Genomic DNA, 17,484 nt, shown 5'->3' on the forward strand with positions numbered 1-17,484 from the left:
TGTGCATTTATGTAAATTGTCACAAAAAGGCGTACGTCTCACGATTTCCACAAATCACCCCCCCCCCCCCGCCCCTGTTTGCCAGTGGAAACTGTGGGGTGCTTGTTACGCCATATAGCTTATTCCATCGAAGTATGAGTGCATCCCATCGGTTCAGTGAGTCGTAGCGCCGTTGTCGTTATCACATTTGCGGGAGTGGTCAGCTGTACGAGGCTTCACTTGCGGTGTTTTACTGCGAGGATATCGGATAAACTTGCCGAGGTCGAAAGAAATTACAAAACGACGTTGCAATATATATCATACAGGCCCCCACAGACATGTAGAAACGAAGTCACAAGCACCTAAGAAAGGATTAGGAGGTAAAAAAGGAAACATCGACGTGGGAACAGGGTCGTCGTCATGGATTGGAAAACAACGCACAGAAACATCAATCGCGTTGTTTACAATCAGTTTAGCCACTGATCCCAGGCGCGGACATGTCTATGGTAAAGTCACTGGATGTAGGGGTCACATCCAGTGACTTTAGTTTATGGTACACCTGCATGACGTTTGCAATGACATGTGACCAGGACCTGTCCAGAATGCGTTGCGTTCACCTGGCACGCTATCGTCCATGGACCGATATGTGGGTGATGTGCTATTTCCGAGCGGTCTGCCTGCCGGTGTGGCGGCATGTTGCTTGGAGGATCGTGCGTCCTGAGCCGACTTCACAGGGAACTCCGCCGACATTTGTCTTAAAGCGTCCGAGGAAAACCCAGGGAAAACACACAGAGAGGACAGCCGGTGCCCGGATCGAACCCGGGTCACCTCGCTGTGTCGGCGTGGGGCAGCCCTGTGGCCAGCAGTTGTAGTGCTGGTGGCGCTCGTGCAACTTGCCAGGCGGGAGCTATGTCACGTACATCGTGATGCTTCCTCGTGTCGGAAATTCGTTTATAGAACCCCCCCCCCCCCTCTCACGCAGGGAAACAATATATGTTGCGAAAGCGCCATTCGAACCATGTAGAATTCAATGATATACATATTAGAAGAGAGAGAGAGAGAGAAATACATGATGACGATGATATGGGGATGACTTCCGCTCATTGAGCAGAATGCTACCCCATTGCTATTGCGGAAAAATGAGAGGATGGTGATGAGGATGATGCTGACGACGCTGACAGGGTTTTGGAGAGAGTCGATCAGGCCGGTAGTTTGCAGAAATGTGATGAAGGGTCGCAAGACGGACATCTGCTTTCGTGTGTCCCATGGTCCCAAAATGAGTCTGAGGTCAAGGGGTCGGCTGTCAATCCGCGCAAAGTCGTTTGCCAACAAGTGACGCTCCCTCCGATAAGTGGGACATGCGATGATCACATGGTCCGCGGTCGCTGACACACCACACTCCGGGCACAAGGGACTACTGGCACACCCTATCTGGTACACCATATTAGAAGAACTGAAGAAGAACTATTAGAATTCTGAATTCAGCCCGGAGTGGCACTTTCAGGTTGTTTGGGGGCGCAAGCAATTCGAAGGCAGAGTGCAAGTTACACCCCTGCCATACGGCACCTTCAATGCGGATTGAGTCCGGTCCGCATCGAGTTTCTCAAGCCCCGTGGCAGTGCGCTGGGATTGACAAATATGTTCCAAAAAAGTAGAGAAAAACCGCATCCGCTTCCGCATAGTGCTATTTTCTAAGCCTTTACGGGGGGCGTGGTGTCGAGAGTGGTCGAGATTAAACAAATTAGCAAACGCAGTCGCCCGTCATACCTAGACTAAAACCGTAATCGTGAAATTCCATGGGCTTGTATAGGAACATTCGCAAATTAATGTAATATTTTTGTTTACTGCTACAAATTCGCTGAGTTCGAGGATGCCAATGGCGGTCTTCGAGCCGTCTCGAGAATCTCAATCCCGTTTAACGAACTGGATCGGGTTAAGCAGGATCGGAGTTCGATCCTGCTCGAACACGTCCCTGTAGCAGCGCCGGATCCGCATTGTGCTCGATGAGCATTGGCTCAATACGGATCGAAAGTGTCCGTGTGACAGGGGTATTAGGTGCGCCGTCTGCTGTGTGTTCGTTGTGTGCTCGTTCAGGCCACAGATGGGCAAGATTTATCCTCAGACCGGCCGCTGTAACGGAGCCGTGAAACATTGAAAATGTACATGTAAAAAGTGTCTGACCTTTTCAGGCAAGTCTGTCGGCATAAGGTTTATTTGTTCAGTGGCTCCCAGCCCTTCTGCTTTACAACGTTTACATTTGGTTGCAAGGAAGCAAACCCTACGTGAAATGACTTATGCTTACGTCCAGCTGTACCTGTCCAGTTGGGCTTTTCTCGAACTATTTTTCGTGTTTTCATTCAGTACAAGTATAATGAAGTGATATCACTTGACGCTTTGTTGGAACATACCGCTGTCACAGTCACCAGGCCATGAACAAGACAGAAGAAGCCAGATAAATTCATCCCAAACTCCGCCCATGTGCAAATGGATCACGTTTGGAAGTTCACATCTGGCGTGCGATGTTTTTGCGAGGGCGCGTGCTAAATTTAGTGCATCCCGCCAGAACTTTGGCTGGCGAGACGAGTGTTGATGATGAATCTGTCTCGCTTGTGGACGCACGTGCGTTATTCGATCCGTGATCCATAGCAACACTTCGGACAGGACGTCCCCCATTGGTACGGCAGGAGGGGTACTTCATATAAATGGGCGACACAGCGTGTCGTTTCTGTGTACGCTGAGACTCTGGGGAACCTATATAGTTTTCCTGAAAGGATCATGGTGCCGATGGAACACAAACAGTGAAGCCTTATTCTTTATTACACACAAGCTTTCATGTAGGAGACTTCATTTGTGCACTTCTTCACCTGAAGAAAGGTAGTCTCCTAAATGAAAGCTTGTGTGTAATAAAGAAATAAGAATGTTTGTTCTCGATCAGCACCCTGCAGCTTTGAGGACGTCGACTGTATCCTTATACTCCCTCTGCTTTTCCTGAAAGGAGCACGGAAGGCACTAGGAACTTTTTTTCTTTTTTTTTTTTACCGAGTGATACGAGTATACCACGTTCAGGAACTGTCACGCAAAATGTTTCATTTGCGAAAGAGAGCGGCGCGACGATCTCTCCTACAGAACTTCACCACATAGCACCATTCCGAATGTTATCATTCTGTGTCCTGATTTGTTCAAAACAGGGGGAGGTGCCTCTCTGAGACATGCATAATATGTATCCCAGATAGGCGCCTCCTCCCATCAGGACACAGAATGATATCATTGGGAATGACAGTTGGCTAGGAGCGTGCTATATGTGGTGAAGTTATGCTTTGCCAGTGCAACACATTCTGGCGTGTAGTGATGTCAGATAATCCGAGCACTTTTATTGGCTGCCGAGAAGCGCCTGCTATGGCAAGGGAGCAAGGCGACTGGACGACTGCTCTACGTTGGACGCCAGCGCGCCATATGCAAGCGCAAAAGGAAGGAAAGAAAGAAGGCGTGCGCCTCACTATTGGGCGGACGAGATGACGTCAGAGACTGACAGCTGAGGGAAAGGGCACTTCCGACCAGCGAGACTGAAAGCTCTCTTACGCACCAGGATCGCGCTCGCCTGTTTTGTCATTCTAGTTGCTACTCCTCCTGGCATATTTTTTGAGCCCTTCACGCACGCTCCTTTTTTTTTCTAGTTATTTCAAGGGTTCAATTAAATTAACAGTCAATTATTTGAAACTGAATTGTTTAAGTCAGCAGTCTCGCTCTCGTGACGTCACTTACCGTTTGGCAGGCAGAACGCTCGGAAAACACATACAGAGAGAGGAAAGCAGGAAATACACATGCGCGCCGATGGCATTATGGCCGGCGACGGCGATGGCTGCGCGAAATCAGGCATATACTACATGGGCACTATCGAAGCCCCGTTATCTAGCCACGCTAACCACATGTGATAAGCAAATAGGGTAGTGAATGAGTTCTGAAATAATCGTTGAGGGACAACAACTGATCACTCTTTTCTTCTTCTTCGTCTTCTTTCTTGCTTTTTCTCTTTTTTTTTTTTTGCACACCTAAAACGTGTTTCTCCACACTAAGCATGCGTAATGGGGAATCAAAGTCCGGATTGATGCGGCGTAGTTGGTACACAATTTGCACGGTGATGTAACAGCAGAAGAACAAGGACTACAGAAAGAATAATGAAAATTCATCATGAGAAATCATGCAAAATAGAACCCGGGTGGTAAATTAATAAGCCAATGCACAGCGGCGTCTCTAGCACCTCGTAAACAGTTGCCATAACTCACTTTATTTTTTCGCATCGGAAGAATTTGTCCCCCCCCTTTCCACCACGCTAGGCACTCTTCGCAGAACAAGTCACAGCGTTTTTTTTTTGTTTTTTTTTTCTTTCGCTTTTTGTCCCTACCTTGCAAAATTAGAGCGCCAAGGTAACGCTACACTGCGCTCGTTTTATGTGAATGTGAAGTCTTATCAACGAAAAACAAGCGCACCCTTTTCACAAGCAGGAACTCTATTTGCGACGTCAATGGTGTCTGATAGTCTGAGTGATCTCCCCAAGAGCACAAAACCGAAAGTTGCCATGCGTCCGTACGTGAACCATGAACACGCGCAAACACATCGACGTGCCGGATGGGCACCGGCGTCGTCGTCGCCGCGTGACAAATACTCGACGGCGGCGGCGCACATGTCTTGCAGGAAAGCATTTCAAGCAGGGCTGTCGGGTCAAAATTCTGAAGTCGCCAACGCGCCCTGAGAAAGTAGCCAAAAGTAGCCAATTTCCCTTGTACGTAGCCAATTCTGCGTAGCCAATTGTGTGTAGCCATCAATGATGAATGCGGAACTGTCATTTAGACTAGAGCATACGTGATGCACAAGGACGAATTAGCAGCAAAATCTTCGGGTCGAGTTCTTGAGGTACACGACATGTTCAGAAAGAACGGCATAAGCAGGGTCCGATGGATATATCGATATGACTGAGCTTCCACGCGAAACGTGACTAACCTAATGGCCACTGTCTAATCAAAGAGAAAGTTTATGATATCCATAACGAACCATGAGACTGGGGCAGAAACACACAAACCCCTGCCTATACCCCAGTTCTACACCAGTCTCAGGGTTCGTTATGGAGATCAGATATAACCAGCTCACCTGCTTTCTAGCCGCTCTTTACACTTATGATAGTTTGTGTCTTGACGTCCCAAAAGAACATGATCAAGCGACACCGCAGCGGGGGATCGACCGGTTAATGTAACCCACCTATAGGGTTCCCTAACGAATGTTAAAATCTCAGCACACAGAAGGCTGTCCGAAGGACATCATAGCGACTCAGAGTGACATAGCGATAATCATCAAGGGAGAGAGAAATGAACGCATTTACGTAACTTCGGCATTAGATGTGACGCCACAATGAACACTACCCTGATTTTGATATGCTGGAGTGTCAAATGTACAGCTAATATATGACGTATCAGCAAAGCAGCCAGAAGATAGCCAAGTCGCCATTGCCCAAATTTCGGTGTCATTAGGGACATTCGCCTGGAGTTTGGCAGCGCGACACTAGCGCTGCGTTTCTCCCCTGGTGGTACGGGGAGGCTAAGTTTCAAAGTAGGACTCGTCGGGCGACGAATGTGATTACATGCGCTGTGCACGACCTTCCACCTGCTTCGTGCAATATCTGGGAATGTACAGCCCGTGGAACGGGAAAAATAAAAGCCTGGACCACGTTACTGTTATACAATGTACGAACTGCACAAAGAACACCAGAGCGTACCTGTATCATATCTGTTCTCCTGTTATTTTTTGCATTCAAACTCAAGCTGATAGCTGTGTGATTCTGCAAGCTTATAAACTTGAACTGTTCGGTCTTTTGTACCTGCTTCGTGCTCCACGCTCAGTTTTTTTTATAATGAATTTCGTCCACCAGCTCGTCTGCATCTATGCCATTCTGTCGTAGACGTATACCCATGCGTAGACCTATGTCTGCGGCTGCGTAGTACTATGTGAAAATCATGAGTAATGTGGATTACGCATTCATTTATGTTTTTTTAAATTCTTAATTACATATTCTACAGATATAGGTGGAACAAATTCCTAGGCAGCGAGTGCGTGGCACGCACAGGAGAAGTATGAGATATCACGAACGCATGTAAATCACGAAATGATCAGGCCTGTGCAGGATCCACCGGGGGTCATTGCAATTGGTCATTGGATTATGAAAGTTGTATTGCACTCGAGACATGTCTCTCATTAAGTTAATGCCTCAAAGTCAGTAATCCCAGCCAAAAAGACATTTACATTTTTGTTCTCATGACTGTTCTGATCTGACTCCCATATTCTTATCTTTCGAAACAGTCACGGATATGTGATAAGTGGTAGCATGGTTTCGAGTAAGCAAAAGAGGGAATGTAACGCTCATAAAAAGACCCAACTACTGGCTACTGACAAGTATGCATAGTGCTCGCTCCGTTCATTTTATAAATCATTACTCCACCGGCGCTCACACCTCCTTCGTAAACCCGAGTAAAACATTTGAAACCAGAGATATCCAACTGTATGCATTCATGCTTTATTCTTCAGTTAGGTTTCGCTCAGAGCTAGTAGATCTACGGCACCTGGGGAGCACTGGCATTTTACTCGTATTTCGAGCCTGTCCGATGATATTCTGCCATGCGCCAAAAACGCGCCGCTATTGACGGTTTCCCTTCTTCCGACTTGATGAGGAAACAATCCCCGGTCTCTTTTGCCTTATAAAAGTCGCAACACAGCTTGGCCATTTTCACACAGCACATACCATGTGCGTGATCAGAGAACACCGCTACTTTGGAAAACTTAGCACTATCGCCACAAGTGGCGCTGAATGCCGTAATCAGGAGCGCCCTCTGGCCCAGCCCAACAACCCTAAATCTGGCAACCATGATTTCAAGTGCATGCTATAGCACAACGTCTGATTGGAAAACGGGTTTCATTGACCGGAAGATTGGGCAATGACATGTTCAGAATGTCACAGTTTTGTCGTAATGAAGCACTTTAGCACATGTTGAAGGAATTCGGGTATGATTAAACCATTTGGATGTGATGGGACGTATGCGCTGAATGAAAGGTTTGGGTGAAATGAAATACTTGGCTGGAAATGAGAGTCTGGCCGTAATCAGATATTATAATCTTCTGAAAAAGCACCTCGGAGCGTACGTAAGTAAATCAAACGTGATGCGAGATATACGCCCACCTCCTCCGCTTTCATAACTGAGAGAGAAAGAAAAAAAATAGGTCGAAATTTTTTTCAATTCGAATTTTCAAAGCCAGGTTAAATAAACGCCAAACTCAAATTGGACGATGCACTATAGGATACACCGCACTTCGCGGTTCGTGATTCATTGTCCAATGCTCTCACGAACATTCGGGAGAAGGTTCGGCTACAAACCCTACATTGAAAAGAAAAATGGAACTTCACCACATAGCACGCTCCTAGCCAACCATCATCCCGAATGACAACGTTCTCACCCCTGATTTGTTGGCGAGAACGTTGTCATTCGGGATGATGGTTGGCTAGGAGCCGCTTCCGGTCAAAAGATCCAACGAGTCAAGAGATCCATCGAGTCACGAGATCCAACTGATCACGTGACAGGCGAGTCAAAAGATCCAAAGCGTCAAGAGTTCCAACCCAGTCAAGAGATCCATCGAGTCAGGAGATCCAATCAGTCACGTGACAGGCGAGTCAAGAGATCCAACCAGTCAAAGCGTCATACTGGTCAGGATTCCCGACAAAAAAGAAAGTCTACCCCTTACCATGTCCATTGCCGAAGTAGTATTAGTAGTAGGAAGTAATATGCCCGGTAACAGTGAAGACTTTTCGGTGTTTTCTCTCTTCCTACCCCACACGCACACGCACAAAAAGAAAAAGTAAGCGAGGAAATCCTGAGGTTGTGCTGTAGGTTACGGCGGCGAGTCCCACTTTTGCCTTTGCACTTTTATGTTCATTGCCCCTAGCGCCGTAACACGCTATGCCAGAACGGATGCTTGTTACCAAGAATATTGAGCTCAACTTACAAGGCATCGTAGGCCGCAGGGCTTAAAACTTATCCTTGTCGCGTTCTTTTCACTGGCCCCCACCCTTATCACGTTATTCTATTCTTTTACTGATCTTGCGGGAAAATACTGTCTGACTGTGCTTTCCAATCAACATTGACCTGTCACGTTTATTGACCTCAACACCAAAATGCAGGTTATACTGCTGGACTCAGAGTTGTCTTCGTACTTTCGTGTTCATTGGCGCAGTCGTCCCCACGTTATGCCAGAATTGAAGTTTGTTACCGATAATAATGGGCCCAGCCGCAAAGTGCTCTGTCTTTGTCCTTTTGTGGACGGCGGGGAAAACTTAATACAGAAAAACGCGCACACACATACACACACACACACACACACACAAAGAGAGAAACAGATGTAGGAGCGTGCTATGCGGTGGCACTCATTTTTAAGAGTGTACCCAAAAATTCCAATAATGACATCGTTCTGTCTCCTGATTTGTTGAAAATAGGATGGATCCGCTTTTTTTTTTTTTTTTTTTTTTTCACTATGCTACAGTTTGCATAATGTTTCGTAAAGGGGCGTACGCTTTGTAGTTTCAACAAGTCAGAAGGCAGAACGACATAATTCCGAATGACGATTGGCTCTGGGCGGTGTTATGTGGTGAAGCTCTGTTTTAACAGCGTATAATACATATTACAGAGCGTATTTAATGAATGCACAACGTGGCTCATACTCATAGCCCTCACTGGCGCACCGAAACGAAAAACAATACCGCCGATCCGCATCGCCGGATGATATCCCCGCCGGTCGCACGGATATTATTTATTCCTCACCTTTAGAGACCCTCGAAAATTCCAGACTTTTCTTTTCCCACGCATTCTTAATCCCGACGGCGACACCTGCAACGGCGCTCCGCGCAGCTCGAAATTCCCGCCAGGTATGTCTTCCCTGGAATACCATGACTCCGAGACTAAGGGACGACGAGAACGGACACAGAGACGTGGTCCCTGGTCTCGGGGTTGTACCGTCATGTATTCCAGTCACCAGCTCGCTTGCTTTATAGCAATTCTTTCGGTGTCTTCCCTGGGAGCTATGAACGGCCGACGAGAGGACATACAACGTCCATCGCCATCTTGCTTCCTTTTTATTTACAATGCATCCTCCTTCTTGCGCTCGTATCTTCCTCGAAACGAGAAAAAGCAAAACGAGAGACGTGTGTGTTGCTTCGAGGCGTGTAGTACGCTCCTGTAGTGTCTCTTTTATTACTTTTTTCCCCTCCTCGTAATCGTACATTCCGGCACTCGGGGAAGGCGAAAGGTCACATAATCCTGCTGGAAGAGACGGCGCATTTATGCGTTACACGCACAAGACACAAAAAGAAAAAGGTAAACGAGTTTCGCTTTCCTTCTTTTTGCTTTCTTTTTCGGCATCTCGTGCCGTTCATGCGGTGTTGCCAGGTGAGCGGTGTTTATCGTGCTACCTTCGGCGGAGGCTGCCCTCTATTCTCTTATTTCGCCGGTCTCCGAATCCTTCCAGGAATTTCACGTCAGCTTCTTACGTATACTACCGAAGACGATGCGGTAGCAGCGATTAGAAACTATACGTGTCGGCCTGATACTGCTCAAAGCCGTCGCTTAAAGAAGAATAGAACTAAAAAGAGACAGATTTCATTTTTTTGTTTTATTTCACCAATTAAGTGAATAAAAATGTGTTAGCGTTCTTGAGTGTTAAACGATGCACTTGTTTCAGAATAAAAGGTGCCCCGCAGTAGGTGAATCCTTTGAGTCGGTTACAGAAAGAGTGAAACCGAAAACTAAATGGCATTAAAAGCATCGCATAGGGTGAACAGCTAGTCGAAACTAGGGCCACTAGGTGAAACAAGGCTGACTGTTAGGATGTCAGTCTCAGACGCCTAGCAAAGCTGTCTGCGATGGTGGGTTATGCTGCAGAAAATACAGCATTTCTGTGGTATCCGCATTTTGCGAAGTTTCTTCGATGCACACACTCATTTCCATTAAAACGATGGGGTAGATTTGACATTCCTCCGAAAATCCTGCCTGAGCAACCAGTGCTGCCTCGCATGGCGGCTGCTCGTACTAGTGTGGCTGGCCGTCGGATATATACTCTTGAATTGGGGGAGGGATCCTATAGAGGATGAGGCCATGCGTTCCTCTGTGCTGCACCAACCGTGACTAATCTATTGTCTCTAATACCCCCGGGGTTGCCTCGTAGCCCAGAGAGACTTGTTTGTTGGGAGACACAGCCATGACAGCATGTATATAAGAAAAAACGTTGTGCATAAAAATGGTGCGGGGAACCTTCCAGGGCCTTCCAGGCCTTCCAGGGCCGAACACACTGCCAAAGCTGTGGCTAAGGGTTTTCCTTATCCTAGCAGAAGTTTTGGCGTGTACCTCGAAATAAAGTGATCGAAATCAAACTACTGTAAATAAATGTTATCCGACTATAAAATGCACAGTCGCGCGCGGGAAACTGTCAACAGCGAACTTAGACTAACCTAATAATAAACTAGCCAACGTGCTGTTCCGTCGAGCCCGCCCTGCTAACACTAACGGCCGCTACAATGTGGCTTTCATTGGCTGAAACGACTTGGACAGCCAACTGAAAACCTGATGACCCAAGCAGCACAGTGTACTGAAAGTCGAGTGCAATAGGAGTGGACGGTATGTGTCTTATCAATGTTTTTTACTTTCACGAGTCCGTTCAAGGCCTTCCAGCTACACGTCCACCCCTATTGCACTCGACTTTCAGTACATTGTGCTGCTTGGGGAATGTCTCAAAATACAGTTATTTTTGTTCGTGTTTTTCGACGCGACATATCATCTTACGAAGCAATCGAGCATTCTCCTTCATGGTCCTTGTTTCGAGAACGTGAATTTCGGTTGCATTAGGTGATCTGGGATTTCGCAACCGGGAATATCGAGGTCCTCCCAGTTTTTGTGCAAACCGGCCCTATACCGGGTGTTTCAGTTAAATCCCCGGGCTAAATAATTCGCGAACCGGTGCACCAAGCGAATAACTTTCTTTTTTACAAGTATCTGTCCAATACCGCCTACAAGATGCGCACCGCGTGAACGAGCGGGAGGCGCTCATTATTTAAATAAAAATTCAAATGAGTTTCGCGAAAAAAGATAACTTCTAAAGCAGGGCGCCGTCGGCATTAAAATGGGTACTACCCCTTCTGGGACCTTCAGTAGATACCTTTTAGAGAAAAATCTGCAACCGAAGCGGGTCATTTGTTGCAGTAATTAACTGGTTTCGGTTTACATATTTTTGTCGCGGCTGGTCGAGGTGAAGCGCAAAAGGACACTCTTTCACTCCCATGTCCACCAATGAATTACATCCTTACACCAATGAATTACACCAATGAATTACGTCCTTTTGCGCTTCGCCGCGACCAGCCGCGACAAAAATACGTAAACCGAAACCAATTAATTACTGCAATAAATGACCCGCTTTGGTGGCAGATTTTTCTCTAAAAGGTGTCCACTGAAGGTCCCAAAAGGAGTAGTACCCATTTTAATGCCGACGGCGCCCTGCTTTAGAAATTAGCTTTTTTCACGAAACTCATTTGAATTTTTATTTAAATAATGAGCGCCTCCCGCTCGTTCACGCGGTGCGCATCTTGTAGGCGGTACTGGACAGATACTTGTAAAAAAGAAAGTTATTCGATTGGTGCACCGGTTCGCGAATTATTTAGCCCGGGGATTTAACTGAAACACCCGGTATAATATAGTATGGTGAGGTATATTATATGACTGGGAAATGCGGATATAACATAAGTTCGGGGAACTCTTCTTGGATTACCGTAAGTACTTTTCATAAGCTCGTCAGTAGGCGAAATCCGGTGCTATTTTTTACACGTAATTAGGGGTAAAATCTCCCGCTATTTATCGATGTTATATTGTCACGAACCAAAAATGCACATAGTGGGAAAATGTGCCTATGATTATTTTTAAAACTTATAGCGTTGTACAGTGATAGCAAGACTTGTTGAGCGAGCCATTCGAGGGGGAACATGGCACAATTGTGTCACTTTCATATACAGTAGAGAGTTCTTGTAGACAGTTCTGCACAACCCTGTACCATCTAAACTGTCGTTGCAGCGTAAATTATTGTCGGTTGAAATACCGTATTTTTATGGGCCGACTGATTGATTGATAGAAAGGGTCCCTTCTGCGAAATAAAATAGTATTTCCTATAACACGATAGTAAAAATAAAATTTGTCACAAATTTAAACATTTCTCAGAGAGCGACGCCTCGTTCAACTGAAAACTGATGCCCTTCCGCTGATGTTCGGCAAGTTGCTACACTGCTGCTAAAATGGCGCCCAGGTAATATCTGAAGTAATCGTCAAGTAGGCCCGTAATGCTTCAACACCACATGCGCTGACCACATGCACCACTTACACGCCAAGTAATGCCGATGGGATGAGGTGTTCCACCTCCTCCCCCCCCCCCCTCAAAAAAGACACCAGTGCTTCTGACCGTGATCCAGAAGGAGCTGCAACCACTCGTAAAAATCCTTATGTGGCAAGATCGACCACCGGCATGGCCGGGTGCTGGTGGCTGGGATCTGCTCCGAGAGGTTGTGGGCTCCACTCCCGTCACCTGGATATGTTGTCCGAGTTTTCCCACGGCTTTACCGGCAGACCCTCAGAGAGATGTCCTGATCACAGTTCGTCCCCGACCCATAGCAGGACGCCATGTTAAGAGGACTGACCTCTTAAGAAGTCTATCGGGAATTTTTGTTCGCAGGGTTCTCGTAAACCTCACTGAATTTCTACACGAAACAGGTACAGGCGTGTTCCCCTCGAGTTTATCTAGGGGGTGACATATTTTTGAAGGTATGATACGATCCACCAATTTTTTGCGAATTAAAGTTTGTCAAATTTTCAATACATGGGAGTCTCTGGGAGATGCAACAAAATCGCTTCTCTCTGCACGCCAGCCCGTGATATTTGGACCAAAATGATGTCATCCCCTACAGTAATATTCGGGGCATTGATTGCAATCAACAAATTCGACCAGCGTACTGCAGGTTTCCAGATCCCTGCGAATGAAAATGATGGCTTTCTCGTTTGCTAGCATGTTCTGCACGCTGACGCCGATTACAGTACCTCCTTAAATCGCGGGAGGAAAGCAAAGCAAAGAAAACAATTTTGCGACAGTGCAGCGTGGAATACATTGCACCGCGTGTGTCCACCGAAACATAACAGATGCATCATTTTTCTTAGTAATACAGGGTGTTTCACCTAACATGATAAAAAATTTTAACTGGCGACGTACTCGCCGGAGGATTGTGGCACTTTCGGCAATTATCTTCTGGAAACTTTTGCCACAATTAAGGAAGGCATTGGACAATTTTTAATTGTGGGAAATTTATTTTTTCAATTAAACTTTTAAAATTGCCAAGCGAACCTCACTTTTTTTTTACAGAAATATGAAGTCCTCCACGAATAACCACAGGCCCAACAAAAACTATGCACAGTATCGCAACAGTAACAGTCGAAAGAAAAAAAGTAAAAGTTCCGCTTTAGCCCCGCCTGCTCGATTGTCGCAAAGAAGATCGCAGGAGAGATGCGGGAAGAGGAGCAAGTGTTCCCGCCTCTTGTTTTACCTTTCATTCCCCTGCTTTGACCTTGATGCTCGTGACAACCGTCTTATCACAAAGAAAACAAAACAACCGTCTTAGCATCACAAAGAAGGCAAAAGGCACACTCTTAGAAGCACTCGTAGCTTAGAAGCACACTCGTAGATGTCGGTTTCGAATCTCTGATACTTAATTCACTGACTTTGACCACCATTTTTAAATGGACACTAAAGTGCAAAAATTTCTCCTCGCGGAATGGGAGATTCTGCTACCTTGACATCAACACAAAAGGAACGAGTTTCATCAGTTGCGTCGTTCGTGATTTATGGCCGACGATCCGGAGAGGGCTTCTCATTGGTTTCCTCAAACGATTTGTCCGATCATCGCGGGAGATCGTCCTCTCCGCATTGCCGCCATTCTTGAGAAGGAGAGAAGAAAGGAAAGCGCGTTTTTTCTATCGATGATAAATCACGAACGATGCAACGGGTAAATCTCGTTCCTTTGTGTTGATGTCAAAGTAACGGCATTTTTTTCACTCAGTGAGGAGAAATGTTTGCACTTTAGTGCCCCTTTAATGAACCTGAGATGCTCAGTTCACAAGCTTTGACCGCCGGTGAGCAAGTGATTTGCTATAGCTGTGCATGAAACGACAAGCGAACAAACGTGCACCGGAATGTCGGCACGTCCGAACTCTCGTGCGGACGAAAACGGCTGATTCAGTAAATTTCGCAAATGTTAACTATAGCTGTTCTGATTGGCTGATATTTGTCGTACTTTGAATTTATATTTCGTGACTCCCCTACGTGAAAAGGTATAACGCACATCCTGGAACATCCTAAAAAGCTGCACTTCCCCGTTATTCTTTTCCGTTGTCTCAGTATCAATGGACTGCTTTCACCAAGTATGCACTGTCGTGAGATGGGCCCGGAAGGACACAATCTAACTTACATCACTTCCTCCTGGTAGCCGCGCGACGATGGCGCTGTTTGTTGAACGTATCCTGCAAAAATAGAAAACGAAAAACAAGATCATTGCATAGCTAACGGCTCTGCTGGCTCTGTGTGCGAACGCGGGTGCGGCGGCAGAAACACAATTGAATTGAATTCGAAAGAAAAAATATAGGGTAAGGTGGGGCAAGATGAGACAGAAATTTGCAATTGAACGTGAAATTTTCATTTTTCATGTTTTTGAAAAAACTAGCCATAGACACATTATCAGGGGTCTAGAGCTTCTGACCTGCAAATGCAGAACGGACGTAGCCGGCCTAAAATGAACACAGAACAAGAAATTCAAAAATGCAGATTGTCTCATCTTGCCCCAACCCTCGGGGCAAGATGAGACACCGCGTGGGGAAAGATGAGACACGCCGTGGTAATGAACTATGGGCACCGTGCGCAAGAGTTTTCTATCGACGGCAGCGGCCCCTCGAGGGGAAACGCGGCGTAATGCCCTGGTACCAGCCAGCAGCGTCTAGCAGTGCTGTGCTAGTTTCGTCGTTCGAAAAGAGCGATTTGAAGCTGCCTGCATAGACAGTCAAAGGAGAAGACAAAATGGAAACTAATTCTATGTGGTAATCTGCCACGACAACCAAGTTACTGTGAAAGAGAGGCAACTTGCCGTAAAGTTTTCGTCCTTCTCGCTGTATCGTCGCGCCGATCACGTATTTGAGAGAGCGCTTTCACGGCAATCCACCCAACGTGCCGCTCAAATCCGTTGTTTCAAACTTAGAACTCATTCCTTGCATTTAGTATATTTGTCAATGACCAGTTGAGCATGACGATGCGGACTTATAGCACAGCAACTGACGTGAAAAAGTTGCGAAATACACCAATGAATGACCAATGAACATCGTGGAGCTTGGCTAAAATTAGTGTCTGCCATATGTCGTAAAGTATTTATCTCTTTTACTCGGACCCCCCTAATTTTGCGGCGTGTCGGCGAAGACTGGATTTGGACTTCGTCTTCCTTCAATATAAAGCTTGCATGCGAACACAGGGAGTTATTTGTCCTCCCCGACCTGTGCCCCCCCCCCCCCCCCCCCCCCGAGCCCACCGCCCACACCACCACACAGAACCCGGTGCCATTTCCCTCCACCGTCCTTTATAAACAAGGCACCGCCAGTCTGATGTGTCGCTGGTTGCTCGCTCTAGCGTGCACTTCTGCTTTGCTGGAAATATCCTATGAAACAGGAAAATTTGCTGGAAAATCCTACGCAATAAGGAAAAAGAAAAAGGAACAAATCTCTGAGGAACAAGCATAAAGCCACCTAATAGTTGACTTATCCGTTTCTAAATTACATTAAATTTAAGTTACATTAAATTGTCGCGTCTTGCCCCGTGCATATAATCGGATGCATTAATTTTTCTGTTCAACACCGGATAACCAAGAGTGCCCATATTATGCGTATATCTAGATGGATTAATAAAGAAATAGGATGTGAACTTACATTGACAGAATAAGCCTGCGAAACGCTGCTGCGCAGATGACAAGAAAAAGGACTCCAGAAAATCGCGCCTTTTTGGCGGGTCTTTATATTCTAGGCAGAAGTAACCAATTTTTTTTTTTTTTTGCTCTTCAATGCATACACCAATCCGGACAATGCTCACGTGCAATAAAGCGAAGACGCAGAGCCACCAATGAGTAATGTTTCAAGCGCATGGTGCAACGCGTCTGTGAGAGAGGCGGCAAAAAATGTCGCGTCTTGCCCCGTGTCTCATCTTTCCCCACCTTATAACGTACGTGTGATGTATGTGTATTCGGTTCAGTTACACAATTATTCGATTCGCATTCACTTCAGTTTTAAGATTACTATTCGCACAGATACAAACAACGATTTCCCGAGAACACGGAGCCGACGCTACGCTCGCGAAATGCTGCACTGCTTTGACAAAACATCAGAAAACATAGACTTTTCTTCGGGGCCTTCTGCCGGTCCCTGCGAGACCAGCACTGTAAAACGACAACAGAACTCACGCCTTCGAAATTAATCATTGGGGACTAATCTTATCAGGCAGCCAGCATCTTAAGAAGCTAGCTTATTAGTATGGATGCAACGAAAAACATCTGCCTCGTTACGCGTCACCGGGTCCGAGGTCTTCGGCGTTCTTCGACCTCAACGGGCCTCCCCTTTTTTTATTTCATTCCAAGAAAGCTCCGTTGTTAGTAGCACACACCGCAAACATCGGCTGCAAACCACCGCCACGCACTCGCATGCTCGGTGGCTGCACCTCGCTATACCGTGACTCATACAGTTGGCCAGAAACCCGTATATGGATAAAAAAAAAAAAAAACCAAGAAAAAAGGAAAGAAAAACATCGTGTCTCCTTGTAGGATCCTTTCCACTGACTCATATTCTGAGGTGACACACCAGGGCCGTATAGCGGTGCTCCAAGAGCCTTTGTTGCTGTCCCCTCATCCATATAGCTGGGGCCTTGTGTCGTGTTTCATTCTCTGCCTTCTTTTCAAATGCTTTCGGGGAAGTACAAAGTACGCAGCTGGCCAGGTGGTTAAGCGGTTTTATTTTGGCCGTTACTTGCGCTATTCCGGGGTGCCGTCTACCGTACCTTACGTCATGCACATTAGGTGTGGGCGTCGCGAAAAAATAATGCATTAGTCTCCTTGGTATTTTACGGGAGAAACAAAAAAAGAAAAAATTACGTGTGATAGATACGTCACGGCCGCTGCTACCTACGCTCTAGTCGGCCGGTACTTTTTTGCGGATCACACGATGAGTATGGACGTAAGCACTGATGAAGTACATTAATGTTCAAGACGGGGTACCCGGTCGAAAAGGAGACAATATGTTCCGTACTTAATCCTTATGTCGTAATTTTTAATTCTCGTTTTATAATGTTTAATCGTGGTGCCAACAA

The 17,484-nt window shown here is 46.2% G+C and overlaps 1 protein-coding gene across 1 annotated transcript in view; it reads right to left on the bottom strand.

Moving 5' to 3' along the window:
• LOC135377716 (ataxin-1-like) overlaps positions 1 to 17,484 on the bottom strand; it is a 142,469-nt gene that overhangs the window by 101,966 nt on the left and 23,019 nt on the right. Inside the window, exon 2 of the mRNA XM_064610334.1 lies at positions 14,561 to 14,612. The gene's annotated coding sequence lies outside the window, so the exon portion shown is untranslated. The remainder of the gene's footprint in view (positions 1 to 14,560; positions 14,613 to 17,484) is intronic.

This window comes from Ornithodoros turicata, chromosome 1, assembly GCF_037126465.1.
Source record: "Ornithodoros turicata isolate Travis chromosome 1, ASM3712646v1, whole genome shotgun sequence".
NCBI lineage: Eukaryota > Metazoa > Arthropoda > Arachnida > Ixodida > Argasidae > Ornithodoros > Ornithodoros turicata.